The 23,489-nt window shown below is 51.9% G+C and overlaps 1 protein-coding gene across 1 annotated transcript in view; it reads right to left on the minus strand.

Moving 5' to 3' along the window:
- Positions 1-23,489, minus strand: part of SCARA5 (scavenger receptor class A member 5) — a 136,300-nt gene that overhangs the window by 108,445 nt on the left and 4,366 nt on the right. The window lies entirely within an intron of this gene.

Here is a 23,489-nt window from a genome sequence, read left to right on the forward strand (position 1 = left end):
TCAGCTGTCCTCATCCAGCTCCTCTGCAATGCTAAGAATGAACACGTGTGGAGGAAAACCCGCTGGCCCCAGAGCGAGGTGAAAGCATGGGAGCCTGGGGGCTGGCCGTAAAGGCTCATTGCGTGGGACCCAGCCAGCTTCCACTAGCATCAGTGGGGGTGGATCAGACCTGTTTTGTGGGGCAGACCCAGTGTCCGAATCACCGGGGAAACGAGAGAGCCAAAGAAAAGCGGGAGGGAAAAGGAGAGAGGGAGAGAAAGAAAAGAATGAAAAAGAGAAGGAGGGTGAGAGCCGTGAATATGCCGACAGCTGGCCCAGTGCAGCGGTCAGATTGTCATCACCCAGCAGCATCGGGAAACGTGGCCAGCCGCGGGCCCAGAGCCGGGGCAGCTCTGCGGCTGGGATTTTGGAAGGAAACAACCAACGGGTTAGGGAGGGAGCTGGGCGGTCTCTCCAGGGGCACCTCAGCGCATTGCAAGGCAGGAGCAGAAGAGCCAACTCGGCCCTCTTCCCCTCCCCTGCCACACCCCTCCCGTCTCTGTTAAAACCTTTGAACAAAGGTTAGCGGGGCTGCCTCCTAGCAACGCTTGGGAAATGCCGAACACGGTGAAAACCAGACAGTGGGGAGGCCCTGCAACATCCCTGGGTGTGAACCCCACTGGGCAGCTGGGCAAACTCTGGCCCCGGGGCCTCTGCAGCCCTGGGGTGGAGGATGGGACAGCAACCCTTGTGCTCAGCGGAGCAGAGGGAGGAGCTAGGCCTATCTGTGAAGCACCCTGGGGTGGGGGCAGTGAACTGGCCAGGGCATTTACAGCCACTCCCCTCCTGTTGACATCTGGAGCCTGGGTGGGATTGGGGGGTATGGCCACCGTTCCTGCCTTGCTCAGACCCCCACCACCCGAGCTGGCAGGACTGAGTCAGCCGTCCCCCCTTCAACTGGCAGCTGCCTCCTGTGTGGACATAGGGAGGAGAAGGAGCTCAGTGATCCCTCTTTTCCCGTCCGCACAGGGCCAGCCGTGACTCGGTCCAAGCCAAAGCACGTCAGCGCTGGCACTTGGCCATATGGCCATGGAGCTGGTCACAGCGCCTAGCCCAGCGCTAACTCCCAGAGCTAGGCCCCCAGGGGGGCGACTGCTCAGCAGTGCATCTCACACCGTGCGCATCTCACACCGCAACGTTTTCAAGCCCCGGACCTGCCAGACCGGCTCTGCCAGGAGACCACCAGCCATGCCCCCGGGGCCAGGCACAGCACGAGCCTCTGCCTTTGAGAGGGAGCAGGGAACAAAAGCGCCTGGCCTTGAGACATGAGGCAGGGATGCAGCAAGGTCCTGGCAACAAATACATTGCATGCCTTCGAGAGGGCGAAAATAACATGGGGCCGGCTGGAGCGCAGATAAAACAGAGGGGAGAGAGACAGAGAAACTGACAAAGACCTGTGCTCGGGAAATCCCGACAAAAAGCCCTTTGTTTACTGCTGTCCAGAGACGCAGAATGTCCTTCCGCAGTTATTGCAAATCGTTATTTCTTTGTGTTACCATAGTGCCTAGGAGCACCAGTCATGGCCCAAGAGCCTGTTGCGCTCGGCACTGTACAAACACCGGACAAAAAGACAGGCCCTGCCCCCAGGAGCTTACACTCCACATATCTGACAAGAGACCACAAGTGGATACCACAAACAGACTGGGGAGCCCCTCTCGTTACATCGCACCTTTCATCCTTAAATGTAGTAGAGGCTAGGTCTATTCAAGTGTCTCTAACGCACCATGAGTGTGGTCATCATAATCATACCTAGCTCTTATATGGCGCTTGCATCAGTAGATCTCCAAGCTCTGTACAAAGGAGGTCATTAGCATGACCCCATTGTACAGATGGGGAAACTGAGGCACGGGAAGGTGCAGTGACTTGCCCAAAGTCACCCAGCAGGCCAGTGATACAGCTGGGATTGAAACCCAGGTCTCCAAATCCTAATCCAGGAGCCCACTAGGTCACACCGTCTCCCCCGAGCCCCAGTACTTAGTCATTTGCTAGCCCTTTGCAAACACCAAGCACAGCCTCACGACAGGGACTGCAGAGATTGGGCTGCATTATCAACACCATTTTTATGCAAGGGAAAACGGGCCCAGGGATTAAGTCTCCAAGTCTCCAGAGGGAATCAGTGGCCAGATGGATACATGAGCTCAAGAACTCCTGGCTCCTAGCCCCTGTGCTCATTCCACTAGTCCATGGCACCACTCGCCCAGGGCTGGGAGACCTCCCACTCCCTTGAGGTTGCCAAAGTTAGTGCCAACTAGGAAGTGATCAAAGACTTGCTAAAACCTAAGGATGCTACTGCAACTTTACCTCGTTGAGTGGAATTTAGTTGGACTGAGACTGGACACATCTCAGGGCAGGGGCCTTGTCTACCCAAGTGTCTGTCCAGCACCAAGCACAACAGGACCCTGATCCCAACAGGGGCCCATTACTTAGGACAATTCTATCTATTGCTAGCCCCCTAGCCCCATCGGGCTGTACCTGGATTCTGCAAACATACCAGGAGCACGTCGCTCGGGCAATGGATGACGAGTTTCTCTGTCCCACCAGCTGTTGCGGGTCTTGTACCTCTCGAGGAGGTCTGACGGCTGGCTGCTCTTGAGCCATCTCTACCCAGGGTGGCCAGGTGCCTGGTTTTCGACTGGAAAGTCCATTCAAAAAGGGGACCTGACAGCGTCCGGTCAGCTCCACTGACCGAACACCCAAAGTCCAGTTACTGTGGGTGGGGCAGGTGGAGGTGCTGGGTCATCACCCGCGCCAGCCCCCACTCAGCTGGGGCCGCCTCCTACCTGCATCGGGCGGCTGCACCTCCCAGCTGCAGCAAAGCAGCCGAGGCCCTCCTGCGAGGGATGGGGGGCAGGAGGAGAAGACGGGGTGGAGCCTCGGGGGGAAGAGGCGGGGCAGGGCCTCGGGGGGAAGAGGCAGGGCCGGGCAGGTTCTGGGGAGGTTCAGAATTGTCCGGTTTTTAAATATTACCAAGTTGGCAACTCATCCTCTACCGGGGCAAGGGGGGCTGCACAGCCAGTCTGGCTTCCTAGTGCTCTGCGGCAGCACTTGCATGTGGGCAACCCCTGGCCACAGCCGCTCCGCTAGTGACGCTGTGGTGGGAATCACCGGCTCTGCGGATCCGAGCAGCTCTCCTGGAGTGTCACGTAAAGAGACAGGCGGGGTTACCCTGACGCGGGCCTGTCGGTTCAGAGCTGTGCCCAGTGATCAGCTCCGAGACAGTCAGCTTGTCTCGTCCAGCCTTCAGTCTGAGCTTCTGCAGCACTCAGAGACTTTAAGGCCGGAAGGGACCATCGTGATCATCTGGTGTGACCTCCTGCACATCGCAGGCTACAGAACCTCACCCACCCACTCCCGTACTGGACCCCTAACCTCTGGGAAGAAGGGCAGAGGGTTTGGGTGCACGGGGGTGAGGGCTCCAGCTGGGGGTGCGGGCTCTGGGGTGGGGTGTTGCCTCCAGCTGCAGTGTAGGAGTTGGTCTCCACCCCCCCACACACTGCTTCCCCCAGCTGCAGAAGAATCAAGGAGTCTCTCTCCCATTCTCTTAGCAGTTCCTGAGACCTTACCCTTTCCCTTGGGGGTCCCAGCATAAAACTCCCTCCTGCTGCAGGCAAATACTTTAACCTGAGCTACACGGAAGAAATCATTACCAAGGAGCAGGTCAACTAGGAGGTGTTCCATTACCCCACACTCAAAACACTTTCCAAACTTTCCCACACCACATGGATTTTAGCTAGTGGTATGAGGAATCTGCTTTCGCCCACCCCCACAATCTCTGCCATTTGGGCAGGCAACATACTGGCCTTTGGGACCACACTCTGCTTAACCAGAGAGATCTGGGCCCCTGTATCCCTCTGCCCCAAGTATTCCCTGCCATGAATTTGTACAGCCTTAACATGCTCCATATCTGGTTCTGCAGAGGCTAACCTCAGGAAACCAGTATGATAGGTTCCAATTGCCGGGGGGCGGGGGGCGGGGTGTTCTGTATTGAGGACAGCAGAACTAACATGAGCTATTGGTTGCCTGCTTCCTCCTAGCCCAGGGCATGTATTCCTCAGGGGATGAGTGGAATTACATTGATAGCACCTTTGGGGCTCTTCTCCTTTTACAGGAGATTTGGGATGAGGGTTAGAGGAATGTTTTTGGGTAAGAGAATGTTTAGGCTCCCAGCCCCCTTCTCTCTTCCCAGGGGCAAAATGGGATCCTCCCTCCCCACAGCTTTAAACCCTCTTTCTGGGGCCTGCCCTCGATAGACACCTGCTTATGTTCGAAGGCATCAGCTGAAAAAGCATCTTCAATGGGCATTCCAGTGAATACATTTCCAACTTTACCAGTTAATTTCGCAGTCAGGGTAGGAACTCTCTTATCAGCAGGGATTTCATGTATCACACTTTGCCTGTCAAAGACAGTCAGATATTCAGCAATATCCTCCTCCTCACTGTATGGAGGACATAAGTGTTCCCATTTGTGGATTTTTGGAGTGATGGGAGTCGTTGCGGTCGGGGGCCTCTGGTTCTGCTTCTCTAGCAGGTCCAGTTGGTGTTTTCGCTCTCTTTCTTCCCTCTCTTTCTCTTTTTCTTCCATGGCCCTTCTGTGTGCAGCTTCCTTCCTGGCTGCCTCTTTCTCTTTTTCTTTTATCTCCAGTTCTTTCAGTTGTAGTAATCTCTGCTGCTCCCCCTCCATTTCTGCAGACTGAAGCCTAAAAAACTCCAACTTCGTAACTCCTTCACTGCTTTCACTCATTTTCCTGTTTTTCTGTTCTTACTTCCCCTTCCCAAAATAAGCAAACAGAAAATAACAAAGCTGTGACCTCCTCCTGACTATTCGTAGCCACTGCATGTAAGCCTCGTTTAAAATCACAAATATCAGTGCTTAAAGTGTGAACTTCACTTGGAGTAACAAGCCGCACATACACCCTGCTCGCTGCCCCACTGTGATGTTCCCCTTTGGTGTTATCCAGACTGGTGATCTGCTAGGCCTCTCCAATCCTTGACTCTGGGAGCCAGCCTGACCCTGCTCTGCCATGAGAACCCCACTCCTGGGCCATTCATGCACAGCCTCTGACATGTCAGCTGCTCCTTGGATTAATCAACCGAATGACACTAGCCAATATCTCCGGTCCCAGACACAACTCTAGGAACCTCCACCTTGCAGGGTCCAGTTATGCCGGCTGGATGCTGCAAGCTTATATAAATTCGTCAATTCAACAAAGAAATTGGTATGTACCAGGCTTGTTATCCCAAGGGGAGTCTCTGACACACTGCAAACCAAACGCACTGCTTCAGGTAGAATAAACAAACAGATTTATTAACTATAAAAGGTAGATTTAAGTGATTATAAGTCAAAGCATAACAAGTAATATTTGGTCAAATGAAATAAAAGCAAAATGCATTCTAAGCTGATCTTAACAGTGTCAATGTCCTTAGAAACTCAGATGCTTCTCACCACAGGCTGGCTGCTCTTCGGCCAGACTCTCCCCTTTGATCAGCTCTTCAGTCACTTGGTGGTGGTGGTGTCTGTAAATGTTGGTGGAAGAGAGAGAGCATGGCAAAATGGCTCTCCCTTTTATCATGTCCTTTCTTTCTTCTTGGCTTTCCCCCCCCCCCCCCGCCTTCAGAGTCAGGTGAGCATTACCTCACTGCAGTCCCAAACTGCCCAAAGGAAGGGAATGACGCCCTCGAGGGTCCAACAGATTCTTTTGTTGCTTCCTAGGCCAGCGTCCATTGTTCTTGGAGAGTTTTTGCCTGGGCTTGCTTTAAGCCACGAAGATCCTTTTTAAGCCTCATGACTATATACATGAAATTATAACCTATAACCTCACTATGACATGACTATGACATCACTATAACAGCCATGCTCAGGGCATCATGAACCTTCTGAAGACACGCACCATGACAATCTTTGCACTGGGTACCACACAATCATTTTATAAAGATGAACATGGGGGTGTAGGGTGTTCCTCCAAGGTACAGAGCATCACACTGGAGATAAGAGGTTTGGGGTGTGGGAGGGGGCTCAGGATTGGGACAGAGGGTTGGGATGCAGGGGGTGGTTTGAGGGCTCCAGCTCGGGGTGCAGGCTCCGGGGTGGAGCCAGGAATGCGGAGTTTGGGGTGCAAGCTGCCCCGGGGCTGCAGCGGGGAGAGAGGACTCTCCCCAGCCCTCTCTTCCAGCAGCAACACCTGGGCTGAGGGAGAGTGTCTCTCCCCACCACAGCAGCTCTGGGGCTGGGGATGGAGCCGAGGGAAGGCACCTCTCCCCACTGCAGCCCCGGCACAAGCGCTGATCACCTCAGGAGGCAGTTACTTCACAATCCAGACGCTGCCGGTGGCTGCTGTCCTTCGCACAGGAATACTTGGTACAAGGAGCTGGCTCTGAAGTGACCCCGACTGGTCCCACTGTGTCTGTTCCCATCCTATTGCTGGCTGGGAGGTGATATTTTTGCGCCATGTGTTTTGATGAAAATTATTTTGTTCCCCCCATTTCTGTTGAATTTTTGGGGGGCTTTTCATACATTCCAAGGGGACCCCTGAGATCAGCTAGTCTGACCTCCCGCATAACAACAGGCCACAGGCTGTCCACAGAACAACTCCTGTTTGAACCAGAGCGTCTCTTTTTAGAAAGGTTAAAACATCCCATCTTGACTTTAAAATTGCCGGTGTTGGGGAAATTGGTCCAATAGTTAATTACCCTCCCTGTTAAAAATGTATGTCTTATTCACAGCCTGAGCATGTCTGGCTTCAACATCCAGCCACTGGGTCCTTTGTTGGCTAGATTGAGCCCTTTGTTGGCTAGATTGAGGACTAAGTATTTGTTCCCCATGCAGGTACTTCTGGACTGTGATCACATCACCCCTTCATCTTCCCTTTACTAAGCTAAACAGACCAAGCTCCTTGAGCCTATCACCATAAGGCAGGTTTTCTAATCCTTTAATCCATTCTCATGGCTCTTCTCTAACTGTCTGACCTCACGTCTGCCAGCTAAACCCTGCAAGGGGTCACTCCTGATTTGCACAGGTGTTCAGTGCGGGAAGTAGCAGATTCCTAGGGCCTGGAAAAGGGACGACCCAGGGAGGACACGATGGCAGGGGTTTATTGAGCATCTCAGGAGACGGTCAGACAAAGAGCAAGGTCTGGAAGCTCTGGGAAGGAGAGCGTAGGCCAGGCATTAGAGGAGTAGCCCTTAAGCACTACCATGACTGCACAGAGGAACAGACTCTCAAGGGAGCTGATCCAATCATCACTGTTGTGGCTATCCTGGAACACCTTGGGCACCGAGAAGGATTCAGGAGCAAGCCCTGGCGCTAGTGCCCAGCTGGCTGCTGAAGGAGGGGGAATGGCCAGTGGGTCTGCAAGATTGTAGCTGCCCCTTCCCATCTATACCTCAGCTCAACCCTTCTCTTCCTCCAAACCCACTGTTCACACTGGGAACTCAGCAGCACCAAGCTTCACAAAGCATGGGGTGTGTCTATCTCGGCACATCTTGCCTCTGCCCTGTGCACTGGACAAACACGGGCACTGTTGTGTTTGTCGCTGGGGGATGGGATCAGGCGTTACCCCTTAAGGTGTAATTCTGTGGGCAAGGGGACATAAGAGGGGCTGAGCCGAGCGGTATTTTCTGGCCTTGTCTTGGAAGCTATTCAACTCAGGTCTCCCCTCCGTGCTGGTGGGAGTCCCAGGGGGCCCCTCTGAACAAGCAATCAGCCCCACTGCCACATGCCAGGCACATGCAGAGTAATTCCCCCCTAGATTACGCCCACCAGCACATCTGGTTTTCTGGTCTCCCGGCAGCGGCCAGAGATTCTCCCCAAAGGCAAATTTTCACCTAATCTGGCAAGCCAAGGATTTAGGCTGTCCTCGCAGTGTAGTTACTACCCTCTGCTTGTGGAAACAACAGGCTGGCCTCCTGCTGTGCTGGGATGATCCTGGGTCGATTGGATCGCAACCAGCACAGATTCCAGGGGAGGCGTCACACCTGGAGCAGAAGAATATCTCTACAGTGTAGATCCATGATTGATACCCACTGAGGATCCGGCACCGTCATTTCAGTAAAGTCAGACAACCACAGTCCTGGTGGAACGCCCTCGACTCCACAGCTGTGCCCACTTACACCCGGGTTGAATTTGGCCCAGTGGGGGTTTTTGTTTTTTCTTGGAGGGGTTCCCACAGGGTATCAGCAGCAGAGCTGGGTAGAAAAATTAACATTTGCAATGAAGCCTGTAAGCAGACAGGACTCGCCTGGCTCCAGGCTCTGTCTGAATTTGAAACTCAAATTGAAATCTACAGGCATCTGGCCAGGTCCTGGGCTCAGAAGGAAAACTCACTGGTGGCAAGCAAGGTGGGTTTACAGGTGAATCCACTTTCAGAGCTACTATCTCTCTGATGTTTGAAACTAACAGCCCTGCTCCGAGCACCCCCCTGTACGTTGGGGTGTGTGAAGTCCTAACACACGTTTGCAGCTCAGGCCCCATCTGAATCAGAATCATCAAGAAAGCATGGAGCAGCTCCCTGCAAGCCAGATTCATTGTGCCTCGAGCGGCCAGCTCTGTACAGACAGCTGGAGCACGCAACCTTCGATAACTGTGCAAAGCAGGTGTAACTAGTGGCTGGGTGACCTCAGAGATGGCCAACAGCTGAAAGTTAGGATGCTTCTTATCTGAAGCAGTTTGCTCTGGAAACAGAGCTGCAAATCCTACAAGATTTCCCAGCACTGCCTGGTTCCAGCCACAGCGAACGCACAGACAAGACTTTACAGGGGTGGTTATGTTGCATTTCACTCTTGGGACGTCACAGCCGGGTCTTCATGCACTGAACAGACAGCCCCCTGCCAGCAGTGCAAACTGAGAGTCCCTGCATTCCCAAGCGATCGTGGTATTTTCTCTGTGAGTCCCTGCCAAATCCAGCCAGTACACAAATGGAGACTAAGAAAAAGGTAACACCTGATAAGTCAGTCGAACTTCAAAGAAGGGTTGGATTATTACAGTAGTATCTAGCAACTGCCCCCACGTTCAGGGCCCCATTGTGCTGGGTGCTCCTAAGAGACAGTCCTGTCCTGAAGAGATTACATTATAAACAGGCAAGGCTGGCAGAGGATGGGAAGAAGGAAACAGATGGAGGATGGAGGGAGAGAGAGAGATTAAATGTCTTCGCCAGCCAAGGAATCAAGAATAGATCTCCTGGGTTCCAGTCCAGTGCATCATCCACTGCCACATCCTGCCTCTGGCATTTGTTTTTTATATTAAATCTGAGCGCTTGTCATCTGACCCTGACCAGCTGCAGCTAACAAGCTCCCATGGGCTTTAAACCTAAGGTCTTTTCCAAATTCCTGGCTGAATAATTGCCAGCTGCCTCCCTAATTTGCCTTGAGGTTTCACTGGGGTGTGGTCTCCCCAAGCCCATGTCAGAGGATTGCTGTTGACTTTAAGAGCTGCCACCTTCCATGCCAGAGCTGACCAGATAATAAGAGTCCTTGATATATTTTAGTCCTGCCTGAAGGGAAAGCAGTGGATGTATTGTTTCTTGACTTTAGCAAAGCTTTTGACACGGTCTCCCACAGTATTCTTGTCAGCAAGTTAAGGAAGTATGGGCTGGATGAATGCACTATAGGGTGGGTAGAAAGCTGGCTAGATTGTCGGGCTCAACGGGTAGTGATCAATGGCTCCATGTCTAGTTGGCAGCCGGTGTCAAGTGGAGTGCCCCAGGGGTCAGTCCTGGGGCCGGTTTTGTTCAATATCTTCATAAATGATCTGGAGGATGGTGTGGATTGCACTCTCAGCAAATTTGCGGACGATACTAAACTGGGAGGAGTGGTAGATACGCTGGAGGGGAGGGATAGGATACAGAGGGACCTAGACAAATTGGAGGATTGGGCCAAAAGAAATCTGATGAGGTTCAATAAGGATAAGTGCAGGGTCCTGCACTTAGGACGGAAGAATCCAATGCACCGCTACAGACTAGGGACCGAATGGCTAGGCAGCAGTTCTGCGGAAAAGGACCTAGGGGTGACAGTGGACGAGAAGCTGGATATGAGTCAGCAGTGTGCCCTTGTTGCCAAGAAGGCCAATGGCATTTTGGGATGTATAAGTAGGGGCATAGCGAGCAGATCGAGGGACGTGATCGTCCCCCTCTATTCGACATTGGTGAGGCCTCATCTGGAGTACTGTGTCCAGTTTTGGGCCCCACACTACAAGAAGGATGTGGATAAACTGGAGAGAGTCCAGCGAAGGGCAACAAAAATGATTAGGGGTCTAGAACACATGACTTATGAGGAGAGGCTGAGGGAGCTGGGATTGTTTAGCCTGCAGAAGAGAAGAATGAGGGGGGATTTGATAGCTGCTTTCAACTACCTGAAAGGGGGTTCCAAAGAGGATGGCTCTAGACTGTTCTCAATGGTAGCAGATGACAGAACGAGGAGTAATGGCCTCAAGTTGCAGTGGGGGAGGTTTAGATTGGATATTAGGAAAAACTTTTTCACTAAGAGGGTGGTGAAACACTGGAATGCGTTGCCTAGGGAGGTGGTGGAATCTCCTTCCTTGGAAGTTTTTAAGGTCAGGCTTGACAAAGCCCTGGCTGGGATGATTTAACTGGGAATTGGTCCTGCTTCGAGCAGGGGGTTGGACTAGATGACCTTCAGGGGTCCCTTCCAACCCTGATATTCTATGATTCTATGATTCTATGAAATCACAGCACAGCCCTAACTGTGGAGTTACTCCCGATGCCTCTACACTTATAGCTCCATAATAGATTGTGTTTTATAAAAGAACAGCCAGACTGGGTCAGACCAAGGGTCCATCTAGCCCAGTATCCGGTCTTCTGACGGTGGCCAATGCCAGGTGCCCCCGAGAGAATGAACAGAACAGGGAATCATTCAGTGATCCATCCCCTGTCGCCCATTCTCAGCTTCTGGCAAACAGAGGCTAGGCTGCATAAAGTGCTCCAGCCAGTTTTATATTATGTCTTAACCACATGTAATCTCCTAAAAAGAGATGGGAGGAAGCAGGAGTCCACTTCCCGCAAATGTGTGACAAGGGTGGAGATACAACCATCTTATTCCCACCCCCTGTGATTCATAGACTCCAAGCAAGAAGGTACTATCTAGTCTGACCTCCAGTATAACACACAGAATCATAGAATCATAGACTTTAAGGTCAGAAGGGACCATTATGATCGTTTAGTCTGACCTCCTGCACAACGCAGGCCACAGAATCTCACCCACCCACTCCTGTAATAAACCCCTAACCCTATGTCTGAGCTATTGAAGTTCTCAACTCGTGGTTTAAAGACTTCAAGGAGCAAGAATCCTCCAGCAAGTGACCCCGTGCCCCACGCTGCAGAGGAAGGTGAAAAACCGCCAGGCCTCTTCCAGTCTGCCCTGGAGGAAAATTCCTTCATGACCCCAAATATGGCGATCAGCTAAACCCTGAGCATGTGGGCAAGACTCACCAGCCAGACACCTAGGAAAGAATTCTCTGTAGTAACTCAGATCCCACCCCATCTAGCATCCCATCACAGGCCATATCTACCGCTAATAGTCAAAGTTCAATTAATTACCAAAATTAGGCTATCCCATCATATCATCTCCTCCATAAACTTATCAAGCTTAGTCTTGAAGCCAGATATGTCTTTTGGCCCCACTGCTCCCCTTGGAAGGCTGTTCCAGAACTTCACTCCTCTGATGGTTAGAAACCTTCGTCTAATTTCAAGTCTAAACTTCCTGGTGGCCAGTTTATATCCATTCATTCTTGTGTCCACATTGGTACTGATCTTAAATAATTCCTCTCCCTCCCTGGTATTTATCCCTCTGATATATTTATAGAGAGCAATCATATCTCCCCTCAGCCTTCTTTTGGTTAGGCTAAACAAGCCAGGCTCCTTGAGTCTCCTTTCATAAAACAGGCCAGAGAACTTCCCTGAATTAATCCCTGTTTGAACTAGAGCGGCTCTTTTTGCAAAATATCCAGTCTTGATTTTAAAATTGCCAGCGATGGAGAATACACCATGATCCTTGGGAAATTGTTCCAGTGGGTAATTACTCTGTTAAAAATGGATCCCTTATTTCCAGTCTGAATTTGTCTAGCTTCAACTTTCTCCCCTTGGATCCTGTTAGACTTTTCTCTGATAGACTGAAGAGCCTATTATTAAATATTTGTTCCCCGTATAGGTACTTACAGACTGTGATCGAATCACCCCTTAACCATCTCTCTGGTAAACTAAACAGATTGAGCTTGTTGAGTGTCTCACTTTAAGGCCTGTTTTCAAATCCTTTATTGTATTAATTGACAAATAATTTATGCTGGAATAAAACAAGAGCATATCCTAAAGCAGAATCACAAAGGGGCAGAGTTAAGGTTAATTTTGTATTTCCCCATCCTTAACATTGCATTAATGTCAGTTTTTGGCCCAACGTTGACCCTGTGCCTAACAGAAGACAGACCATGACTCCCTTCTAGCCCAATTCATGATAGCTACCAAATCTGCCATCAGATATTAACTATTGCTGGTTGCTAGTGCCAACTTGGGCCAGATTTGAACCGGAGACTGCTTACAGAGCCTATTCTCAATGGCTTGAGGTCTCCCGTGTCTCCGTTTCATCAGAATTTTGATGCGTCAGTTCGTCTTTTAAAATTAAATCTCCTTTCTAGTTTTGCCAGACTTCTAACTCTGGCTATGTCTATACTGCAAAGAAAACCTTGCAGCTGGCCGGTGCGAGCTGAGTCGGGCTCCCAGGGCTCAGGCTGGCCAGCCGTTTCTCTGCAGCGTCGACTTAGCCCAAGCTCTGGAACCGTCCCACCTCACAGGGTCCTAGAACCTGGGCTCCAGCCCAAGCCCGGAAGTCTACACTGCAATGAAACAGCAGGGCGAGCCTGAGTCAGCTGGCACGGGCCAGTCGCAGGGGTTGCGTTGCTGTGTAGACAGGCCCTCTGTGACCTCCTAGGAGGCTATAACAACAATACAGTACTGAGCACTGCTGGGGAACAGCATTCGGCACGTCATCTGAAAAGCGCTCCACGAAGGTAGATCAAGTAACGTTATTCTCATTGTACAGCTGGGGAAACTGAGGCACAAGAGATCAAGGGTCCTGTTTTCCAAAGGGGTCCTCTAACTCTGGGTGCCTCCAGTTTTTGGGGCGTGCCCCTTTCGAGACACTTCGGCCCCGCTTTTTAGAGCTGCTGAGTACCTACACCTTCAAATCAAGTCCGCTGGAGCTGCTGGTGGCCAGCATGTCCGGCAAGCAAGCCCCAGGCATCTCTGGCAAGGGACCCAGCATCAGAGGCCACTTAGGGGAGCCTGGCCCATAATCTCCTGGAGCCTCTGTGTCCCCAGGTGTGAAATAATCCAAGTGCCCTGTGCAGGATCGTACAGAGAGGGATGGGAGAAGAACCCAGGCACCCTGGTGCTGCTTCCGTCCAGCAGTGAGATTCTGATTTGCAGTGGTACTGAGCACGCACAGCTCCCATTGACTTCGCAGGGAGCGGCAGGTGCTCAGCACCCACTGAAAACCAGGCTTGACGGAGAGTGTGGAGGAGGAACTGCTCGCGATACACCAGCCTCAACCCCCCAGAGCCGGCGTGCAGTTTGGATCCTGATGCAAACGACTGCAGCCTCCAAAGGGTTATGCTGGGTGTAGAGCTGCGAGGGGCTGCGGCCGGCATATGAAATGATAAATTGCTGAGGTCACTCCCTGACCGTGGGAGGGGCCGGATCCCTCGAGGAAACGTTTTAAGAGGCGATTCCGAGCAGGGATTAAGCCGTGAAATGCAGCAGTCCCAGCTCTCCTGCGTAAGTCAATCTGCAATTCATTAGCAGCATGCGGTTTCCATTTGCTGGCCCGGGCATTAAAGTCACTGGCCAAACAGATGGAGCCGGGGGGTTCATAATGAGGATAGCTGCAATACTTTTCTGACATTAACACTTAGGTCAGGTCCTCAGAGGGCGCACGAGGAGCTGGCCTCAGCCCTCGAGCCACCCACTCCCTTCTCGCTTGCTCGCGAAGTGGAGAAAGGACCGCAGCTGTCCAAGCAGGGCTTTCACAACCTCCGAAAGGGAGCCCAGGGCTTAGGGTTTGCTCTCATCAGTAACCAAGGGGAAAAGCAAATATTTCTCCCTCCTCTTCTTCCCCCCCAAAGGATTTTGCAATCTAGCCAGCCCAAGGGGCAGCCCGATCAGCCAGTTCCTGCCCCCTCGCTGTGCCTTGCCCAGAGCTGCTGCTATCCCATTTTCCAGTGTTCACTTTGTAACGAGCAGGTTGGCATGTAGGTCTTTGTGCCACCGCCCTCTGTGAGACGACATCAGAACAGCTCAAGTGTGTCATAAGCCTTATACTGCAAACAACTAACAGAGATGCACCATTAACTCAAATGGCTCAGGCTGCATTTTGGGAGCCAAATTCCATCCCTCCTACCGCTGTGAAGTTCTGAGCACCTAGTGACAGCTAGGATGGCGGACAGGGCCAAAATTTGTTACAGTATTTTAGTAGTTTTGGACATTTCTACAGTTCAAACCATCAAGATGCTTATTATGGTACCATCTCATGGCCCAAGAGGGCTCCCAAAGGTTGAAAGAGGAAGCCCCCATGAATTAATTTGTTATAATTACTCACATCTGAGAACAGGTGAAGAAGGAATAGGCTGAAGTGGGGAGGGGCTGGGTCGAATGGCCAGAGTAAGAGGCAGGCAGGCTGGACACTTTGGTCATATCCTCAGCTGGGCCACCAACTCGTTACATGACCTCAGGCCAGTCACAAACTCTCAGGGCGTGTCTGCACTGCAGTTAGACACCCACGGCTGGCCCATGCCAGCTGACTCAGTCTCATGGGTCTCGGGCTAAGGGGCTGTTGAACTGCAGCGAAGATATTCCGGCTCTGGGACCCTCCCACCTTCCAGGGTCCTGGAGCTCGGACTCCATCCCGAATGTCTACACTGCAAATAAACACCCTTTAGCCTGAGCTCCGTGAGCCCGAGGCAGCTGGCAAGGGCCAAGCGTGGGCTTTTAATTGCAGCGTAGATGTACCCTTAGAGCTTCAACTTGAGCAATAAAACTGAAAAGAAATATGTCAAAGGGGGTGTGTGTGTGTGTGGTTTAGTTTGTGTTTGTAAAGACCCCGGAGACTGTAAAGGTGTGCACTGTCCTGCACGCCCCCTGGTGTCCAGGTGTGGAACTTCAGGTGACCCCCACCCTTACTTTCACCTAGTTAGGGAGTCAAAATGTTCCCTATAAAGGATCTGGGCCAGGGGAAGCCGGAACAAACTAATCCAAACCAGTCTGTCACCTGGAATCAGGACTCAGGGAAGGAGAAATCACAACAGACAGCCCATAAAGTCCTCGCCTCAGCATCCTCCCAAACTTAGAGTCCTCATGCCAAGTCTCTGGGTCTGGGCAGGCTAGAATCCAGGAGCCAGAGAGCTAGCGCATCACCTCCTGTAGGCTAGGTGACTTCACAGCCCTTCCCTAGACCTCTCAGCCAGACCTGCTCCCACCCGAGCTCAGCACCCTCTTCCAACAGCCCAGCCCCAGGGCCTCCTGGATTACACCCAGCCTGCCCCGTGAGGGGTGGAACGCTCCTTCACAGGGCCCTGGCATGTCCAGTGCTGTAGCAGGGTCAGAATGTGGAGCCCCCGGGGCTAGCCTGCTCGCTTGCTATATTCAGGTCAACAGTACTCCGCTTCGACAGACACAACGCAACCTCCAACAAAACCTGGCAGGCAGACTCGAGCTCCAAAGAGCATTAACGCCACAGCCCTGGTTGGCACCCAGGGGCCCCCCAGCCCGGTGTGACGTCTGTGCTTGCGGTCGCTGTGGGGCAGGAACTTTGCCTTTGTGTCTGTGCAGTGCCCCACATAACATCCATCCTCATGCCGTCAAAGCAGCTCCCTAGGATTCGAGGCGGTAAGCTCACAACCCCGCTCAGAGGTGGAGAAGTATCCACCAGAAGTAATTTATAGGGAAACTGAGGGCTTAGTCCTACTCCTAGGGCGTAGTGATCTTGCGCACGGTCTCACAAGGAGTCTGTGGCACAGCTAGGAATTCGGCTCAGAGCTTCTGAATGTCCTACCTGCTAGACCAGCCTTCCTCTCCAGCTACCTGTCCTCCTGGGATCTGGGCTGAGCTGGGGGAGCATGGAGGAGCTATAGGACCCGAGCCACGAAGTCTATGGGAGCTTTGCTAGGCCCAGGAGTGCAGAATTTGGTCCATCTGCCTTTCTAGCTGCAGAAAGATTTAGCTGCAGGTGTGTGTCTCCCAAACAGCTCAGCTTCACAAGCCGGACCACCTGGGGTGGGGGCAGCACTTCCATTTGGAAATGCCCTCAGGTGGACAGCAGGCATCCGTCCCAAATCTCTCTGCCTCCTTTACTCGGTTTGCCTGCCAGCAGCCAAGACTAACTAAAACGGCTGAGATAGACGCCTACAGCCACCACAACACCTCCGCGAAGGAGCCAGTCCCCTCTAGGAACCACACCGGTCTCAATTCCACTTGAAATATGTTACAGAGAAAGCAAAGGTCTAAGGCAGCATGGTCTAAAAGACAGAGCACTGGACTGCGGGTCAGAGCACCTGGGTTCTGTTTACTGACCTGCTGAGTGTTTTGGGCAAGTCCTTCCCCTCTGTGCACCTTAATTTCCTCTGCGTGTACCGTGTGGGTAACAGCCACTGTTTTCCTGTGTAGAGAGCCTGGAAACCTATCAATGAAACATGCTCTATAAGAGTTAATATTGGTATTATTCTGTCCTGTGTAGGTACTTATCTCACACTCATCACCTTGGTATCTGAGCGCCTTCCAGTCCCACATTAACATCAGTGCTACAGGCCAATGGAAAGGAAGCCAGCACTCGCTGGCTCGAATCGGGGGCCGCTTCTCATGTCCCAAACCTGACTGAAGCTCCGACGAAAGGAGCCCCAGGATTCCGCCTTGCCCATAGGCAGTGGACTGCACTCAACCACGGTCAGACAACGCGTTGAAGGCCTGGATCTCTCCACCACAAATGGAAACTCATCGAATCACCACACTGGGACTGTGGCGAGAAGCAAACCACAAGACACTTCACGGGCAAACTGCCCCTTTCAGGCTCACAGTGGTGGCCCAATGGGTGGGGGGTTCTTTGGAATCGCAAGATGAAATTATAATCTCAGTTTGCTGCTTTCCTAAGGCTGCCCGACAGAAAGAAGAAGATGACGCACATCTGGCTGGCGTTTGTTCTCCCCTCCTCTCCCCAGGGGGAGAAGCGCGTGCAGGAGAGAGTCTTACTTGGGATTTTACTCCCAGACGGACAGATACATGCTGCTCTAGGTTTATGTTAGAGAAGGCAGGTCAAAGGACTGCGGGAAGATCTGAGAGTTTGGTCAAATGTTTGCATGTCAGTGAGGAAGGGGGAAGAAAGAAAGGGAAATTCCAGGAGTCAAACCAGAAATAATGACTGTTTTTTTGTGTTTCGAACAGAGAGGGGGAGGGGAAGATCACGACACCGCGACACACTGCCATCAGATCTCCTGTTGCAACAGCCAGAAAAAAATTAATCCTTCGGCTCAGTACAAACAGTCCAACAAACGCTCTCAGGCTGATTGGAGTTCTCTGTCCATTCGAGGTCACCCCCAAAGCCCTGTGTTCCAATGCAATGGAGCCCAATCCTGCCCCCGGGAACAACGCCCCACACGTTACCCAGGCAGCGTCTGCTGGATGTTGCCTCCTCGTGGTAGCTACAACGTTCCGCGCAAGCCTGTGGTAATATCTCTGCCCCCCCAGATCTGTGCTCGCACCCCAGACCACACAGGCCTCGCGAGAGGTTGATAAAGGGCCCCGGGGCAGTTTATAAGACCACCATCCCAGCCACCTCGCCTGTGGAATGCAGGCCTCTTGGCAATCAATGTGCAACCCAACTCCATGCACCTGGGGCTAACAGGGGAGACATGTATGGCTGGCCACAATAACTCCCCGGGGAGCCCCTGGGAGAACAGCATTTGCGGGGGCAGAGCAGCGCATGGTGCCAAGGCTGGCAGAGGTGCAATTATCATAGCAATGCCAGCGGAAACATTCTCCAGGCTGACCGGGTTTACTGGGACCTGGGGTGATTGCTCTGGGTGTGCTGGGGCAGACACTGGAGTTTGCGTTGCTGGCAGGCAGGGCTATTCGGCCTGCTCGCGACGCAGTGAATTCTACACTCTGCAGAGCAGTTTGCTGTGTTACGTCTGCACCACTCTTGTGAGTGTGTGCATGAGTGAGGGTGCCCTCTGGTGGCTGAGCCAAACCCAGGATACAAGACCTACTATTGCCAAAGGCCTGAGCGCCCATCACAGAAGGATCAGGACCGTAGTCCCAGCTCCCTTTGTGTGCGGGAAATATCATGATGATGGTGTCTATTGTCTGGAGACAACAGATTCATGATAAGCTCCGGGAGCAATGCACAGCTTAATGGTTAGAGCCTGGCATAGGGAGCTGCGTGATTGAGCTCAGAACTGCCACTAACATGCAACGTGACCTTGGACAAGTGGTGCTGACTTTTCAAAAGGAGCCTCTGCTTCGGGGTGCCCAACGCTTAAGCTGTCCCTGGTAGAGAGGCGGATACACATGGCTGAGCAGTTCTGTTTCCACCAGCACACTCTCTCGCTCTCTCACACACACCCACACACACACACACACCAGTGCCCTGGGCAACCACAAACAGTGCCCCAGTGCAAAAGGGGACCTTTCAGAAATCACCAAAGGCCCTTAAGCAAAATAAGCTGTCCTGGGATAAGAGGGAAGGTGCTCTCATGGGTCGGTAACTGGTTAAAAGGTAGGAAACAAAGGGTAGGAATAAATGGTCAGTTTTCAGAATGGAGAGAGGTAAATAGTGGTGTCCCCCAGGGGTCTGTACTGGGACCAGTCCTAGTCAACATAATCATAAATGATCTGGAAAAAGGGGTAAACAGTGAGGTGGCAAAATTTGCAGATGATACAAAAGTACTCAAGCTAGTTCAGTCCAAAGCAGACTGTGAAGGGATCTCACAAAACTGGGTGATTGGACAACAAAATGGCAGATGAAATTCAAGGTTGATAAATGCAAAGGAATGCGCATTGGAAAGCATAATCCCAACTCTACAGCTAAAATGTTAGAGTCTAAATTAGCTCAAGAAAGAGATCTTGGAGTCATTGTGGGCAGTTCTCTGAAAACATCCACTCAATGTGCAGCAGCAGTCAAAAAATCGAACAGAAAGTTGGCAATCATTAGGAAAGGGACAGATAAAAAGACAGAAAATATCATAGTGCCTCTATATAAATCCATGTTAGACCCACATCTTGAATAGTGTGTGCAGATGTGGTTGCCCCATCTCAAAAAAGATATATTGGAATTGGAAAAGGTTCAGAGAAGGGCAACTAGAATAATTAGGGGTACGGAACAGCTTCTGTATGAGGAGAGGTTAAAAAGACTGAAAATTTTCAGCTTGTAAAAGAGACAACTAAGAGGGATATGACAGAGGTCTCCAAAATCACAACTGGTGTGGAGAGAGTGAATAAGGAAATGTTAGTTACTTGTTCACAGAACACAAGAACGAGGGGTCACTCAATGAAATTAATAGGCAGCAGGTTGAAAACAAACAAAAGGAAGTATTTCTTCACACAGCACACAGTGCACCTGTGGAACTCCTTGCCAGAGGATGTTGTGAAGGCCAAAACTATTAAAGGGTTCAAAAAAGAACTAGATAAGTTCATGAAAGATAGGTCCATCAATGGCTATTAGCCAGGGCAGAGATGCAACCCCATGCAACCCCTAGCCTCCGACTGCCAGAAGCTGGGAGTGGACTACTGGGATCAATGGGTGATGACCTGTTCTGTTCATTCCCTCTGATGCACCTGGCACCAGCCGCTGTCGGAAGACCGGATACTGGGCTCGATGGACCCAGAGTGGCCGTTCTTATGTTCTTATGAATCATGCACTGGCATAGCCCAGGGGTCTCTCTAAACCCAGACCCAGCTTGCCTAGTCTAGAGCTGTGAAAGCTTCAGAGCAGCCCCCTGCAACAAACATAATCTTAACATGCCTCCATGGCAGCCACCACTCAAGGAGGCTTTTATAAACTCTCCCTAGACGGAGGTGGGTCTTGGGAGAGCTAAGAGGCGGAGCCAGTCCTTTAACTCCACCCCCTTAGGAAGGCTTAAAAATGGAGCCCCCTGCAGCAACGCCGCCAGTCCTGCCCTGTCCTGCACCAAGACAGCCTGTCACGCCAACCTCCTTTCCCTCAGCTACCAAGGCAGTCAGAGACTGATCTATCAGCCCCCAGCCCATCCATCAGTATCCAGCCAGCGCTAACTAGACTCTCTGCTTTACCACACACCAGTGGGGGGGCGGAGGGGGAGATTGGTGGTTTAAGGGGCTAAGTGAGGATGTTGACTCTCTATTCCCCATTCAGCTCTTGGCATCTCCACTGAGACTGTCACCAAGGGGCCAATTCGTGCCAGTCACAGATGTGGGGTTTTCCCCCCAGACGGATGCTTGTGCACTGAGATATGGACAGAACCCCCCCCCACCAACTCATGTCACCAAGGCCCATCTTTCAAGGCTGAAAGTAGCTGTCCCGTTATAAGCTGGGTTTCCCATCTCCCTTCCCGAGTTCAGGCTAGATGGGCTGGGAAGACTGGGTGGGGGGGAGTCAGTGATGGAGAATTATATGGCAGTGGGGAACTGGCTGAATCATTTCACTGGCCATTTCCAGACTTGCTAAGGTTGGGCTGTGAAAATTTTATTTCAAACAATGCAATATTGTTTTGGGCCGTTAGCTGGTCTCCATGGAAACACACACTCAGCCGTAACTCTTTGCTGACTGAGTCCAGTTTGTTGTGAATAACAGCTTTGGGTCACATCTCACCTGGGCTGGATTTGTCGGGGGGAAAGTCCACATGGGCCAGTAACAAGTCTCCTCCACCAACTAGCATTTAAAATCTCTCTCTGACATGTGCTCCTTTTCTCTCATTGACTCCAAATCAGATCAGCATGCCAGTTAAAATAATAATACCTAGCTCTTATATGCGATGTTTTCCAGCTCTGCAGATTCACCTGGGATCTGAGAGTCAAGCTGGGTTCTTCCCTTCCCATACATCATCCCCAGTAATAAACATTTTGCAGGGCCAAGATGCCATTGGTTGCACCTGAGCAACCTGCTCTGCTGTCCATGGGATTGCACAGGTGTTCTGGGTTGTAATTAAGGAGGCAATTGATGCCCAAGAAGGGGCAGACTCCAGCTCACTGGCAGTGTGGTATGATGGCTCTCAGGGGAAAAGAGATCTGCTGGTTAAGCAGCTGCCATTTTGACACATTGTTATTAATAATCACATACAAAAACCTACATTCAAAGAACGCTCCTTAGGCTGCAAAGTCAAGCACTCGGAAGTTAGGAAATGCCAGATAGACAGTTGCGCGTGCAACCCGCTCTCTGGCCCCGTGTGTCCCCCACGTGTGCACTGACGCAGTGAGTGACTAACTCATCTCGCAGCGGCAGGCAACAGCCTGGCCGTGAGCACAAAGACCCAAGCTCTGCAGCTGAAGGGCTAGCCTGGAGTTCCCCTTCCAGCAGTGGGACTCTCCACGCCCATTTGGCAACACTACCGGATGGAGAGGCAGGTCCCAGCCCCACACCCCTTCTGCCCCACCCTCTCTTGGCAGTCGCAGCCGCGCTCCAGCTGGCCTCGCTCTAACAGGGCATGCTAGAAGATCCAAAGCTGAACCCAAAGCCCAAGTGCATCCCTACACCCAAGCCCCAAGACGTGGTCCCTGAGGCTGGCCCACAGGGAGCCCACGCCCTGGTGAGGTTCATCAATGCAGCCTGTTCCCGAGAGAGAGCAGCAGCTAGCCGGAGTGGAGCGTGGAACCAGGCTTCACATCTCTGGCCAACGCACCACTTGTGCTGCAGGACGTCCGAACACTGTCCAGTCTGACGCCGGGTGTTCAGGAGGGACCTGTCAGCCCCTCGGGGAGGATTCTCCCATCACTATGTATTCCCTGGGTCAGGTGCTATTCAATATTTTCATTACTGACGTGGATGATGGAGTGGAGAGTACGCTTATCAAATCTGTGGATGACTGGCTGGGGAGGAGTTGCAAGTGGGGAGCGGTTGCAAGCACTTTGGAGGACAGGGTTAGACTTCAAAACAACCTTGAGAAATCGGAAAATGGGTCTGAAATCAACAAGAGGAAAGTCAACAAGGACAAGAGCAAAGTATGTCACCTCTAAGGAAAAATCAAATGCATCACTACAAACTGGGGAATAACCGGCTAGGGGATTGGACTGCTGCAAAGGGTCTGGGGGTCACAGCGAATCACAATTTGAACATGAGGCAACATTGGGATGTGGTTGCGAAAAAGGCTAATCTCCTTTTGGGGTGTATTGGCAGGAGTGTGGTACTGAAGATAGGGGAGGTAATCATCCCACTCTTCTGGGCACTGGGGAGGCCTCAGCTGCAGCACTGTGTCCAGCTCTGGACACTGCACTTCAAGGAAGAAGTGGACAAATTGGGGAGAGTCCAGAGAAGAGCAACTAAAAGGATAAATGTTTAGAAAATCTGACCTGTGAGGAGAGGTTAAAACCACTGGGCATGTGCAGTCTTGAGAAAAGAAAACTTGGGGGGACCTGACAACAGTCCTCACGTACGTTCTGGGCCATTACAGAGAGGACGGGGATCAATTGTTCTCCTTGGCCACTGAAGGGAGGACAAGCAGGAATGGGCTTTATCTGCAGCAAGGGAGAGTTAGGTTCGATGCTAGGAAACACTTGCTAACTCTCCGGGGAGTTCAGCTCTGGAACAGGCTTCCAAGGGAGGTTGTGGAATCCCCGTCATGGGAGGTTTTTAAGAGCAGGTTGGTCAAACCCCTGTCAGGGCTGGTCTGGGTTTATTTGGCCCTGCCTTAGTGCAGGGGCTGGGACTTGATGACCTCTCAAGGTGCCTTTCAGCCCGACATTTCTATGGTTCTACGATTCTCTATTATCATCTGGTTTGAACAGGTCCCTACAAACCTCTGCTCTTTGGACTCAGTGGAAGACACCTCATGAGGGCAGGGGACCCGAAAGCCTCTTAGGGCACATGCTAGGAGCTTTGTCTTGTCTGGGATTTTTACGATTTGATCCAACCAGAAACATCTCAGAGGCAATGGATATATGGACTCTGGGGCTTTTGACATCCAGCCAACATCTGTGCTTCATTTGGTCTGGGGTTCACGTTCTCAGCAGCGCCCTCACCCGCTTGCACCCCTAAACGCGATCCCTAGACTTAATGTAGTGACGCTCGCCTCGGAAACTGTTGCATCATTTGTGTTGGTGGGTTTCAGTGTGAAGTGCTGGCCTGACAGCCCTAGGGACTGAAATCCCCAGCTCAGGTACAACACAGTCACAGTGCGAGCGTCCCCCGAGCTGCCCTGCCCAGGTGCTTCATCTCTCTAGTAAGGTGAGGGCAAGTTCGGTGCCCAGGGGCCCATCCAGGCTGTCAGGGTTCCCC

Source organism: Eretmochelys imbricata, chromosome 3 (assembly GCF_965152235.1).
Source record: "Eretmochelys imbricata isolate rEreImb1 chromosome 3, rEreImb1.hap1, whole genome shotgun sequence".
NCBI classification, from domain to species: domain Eukaryota; kingdom Metazoa; phylum Chordata; order Testudines; family Cheloniidae; genus Eretmochelys; species Eretmochelys imbricata.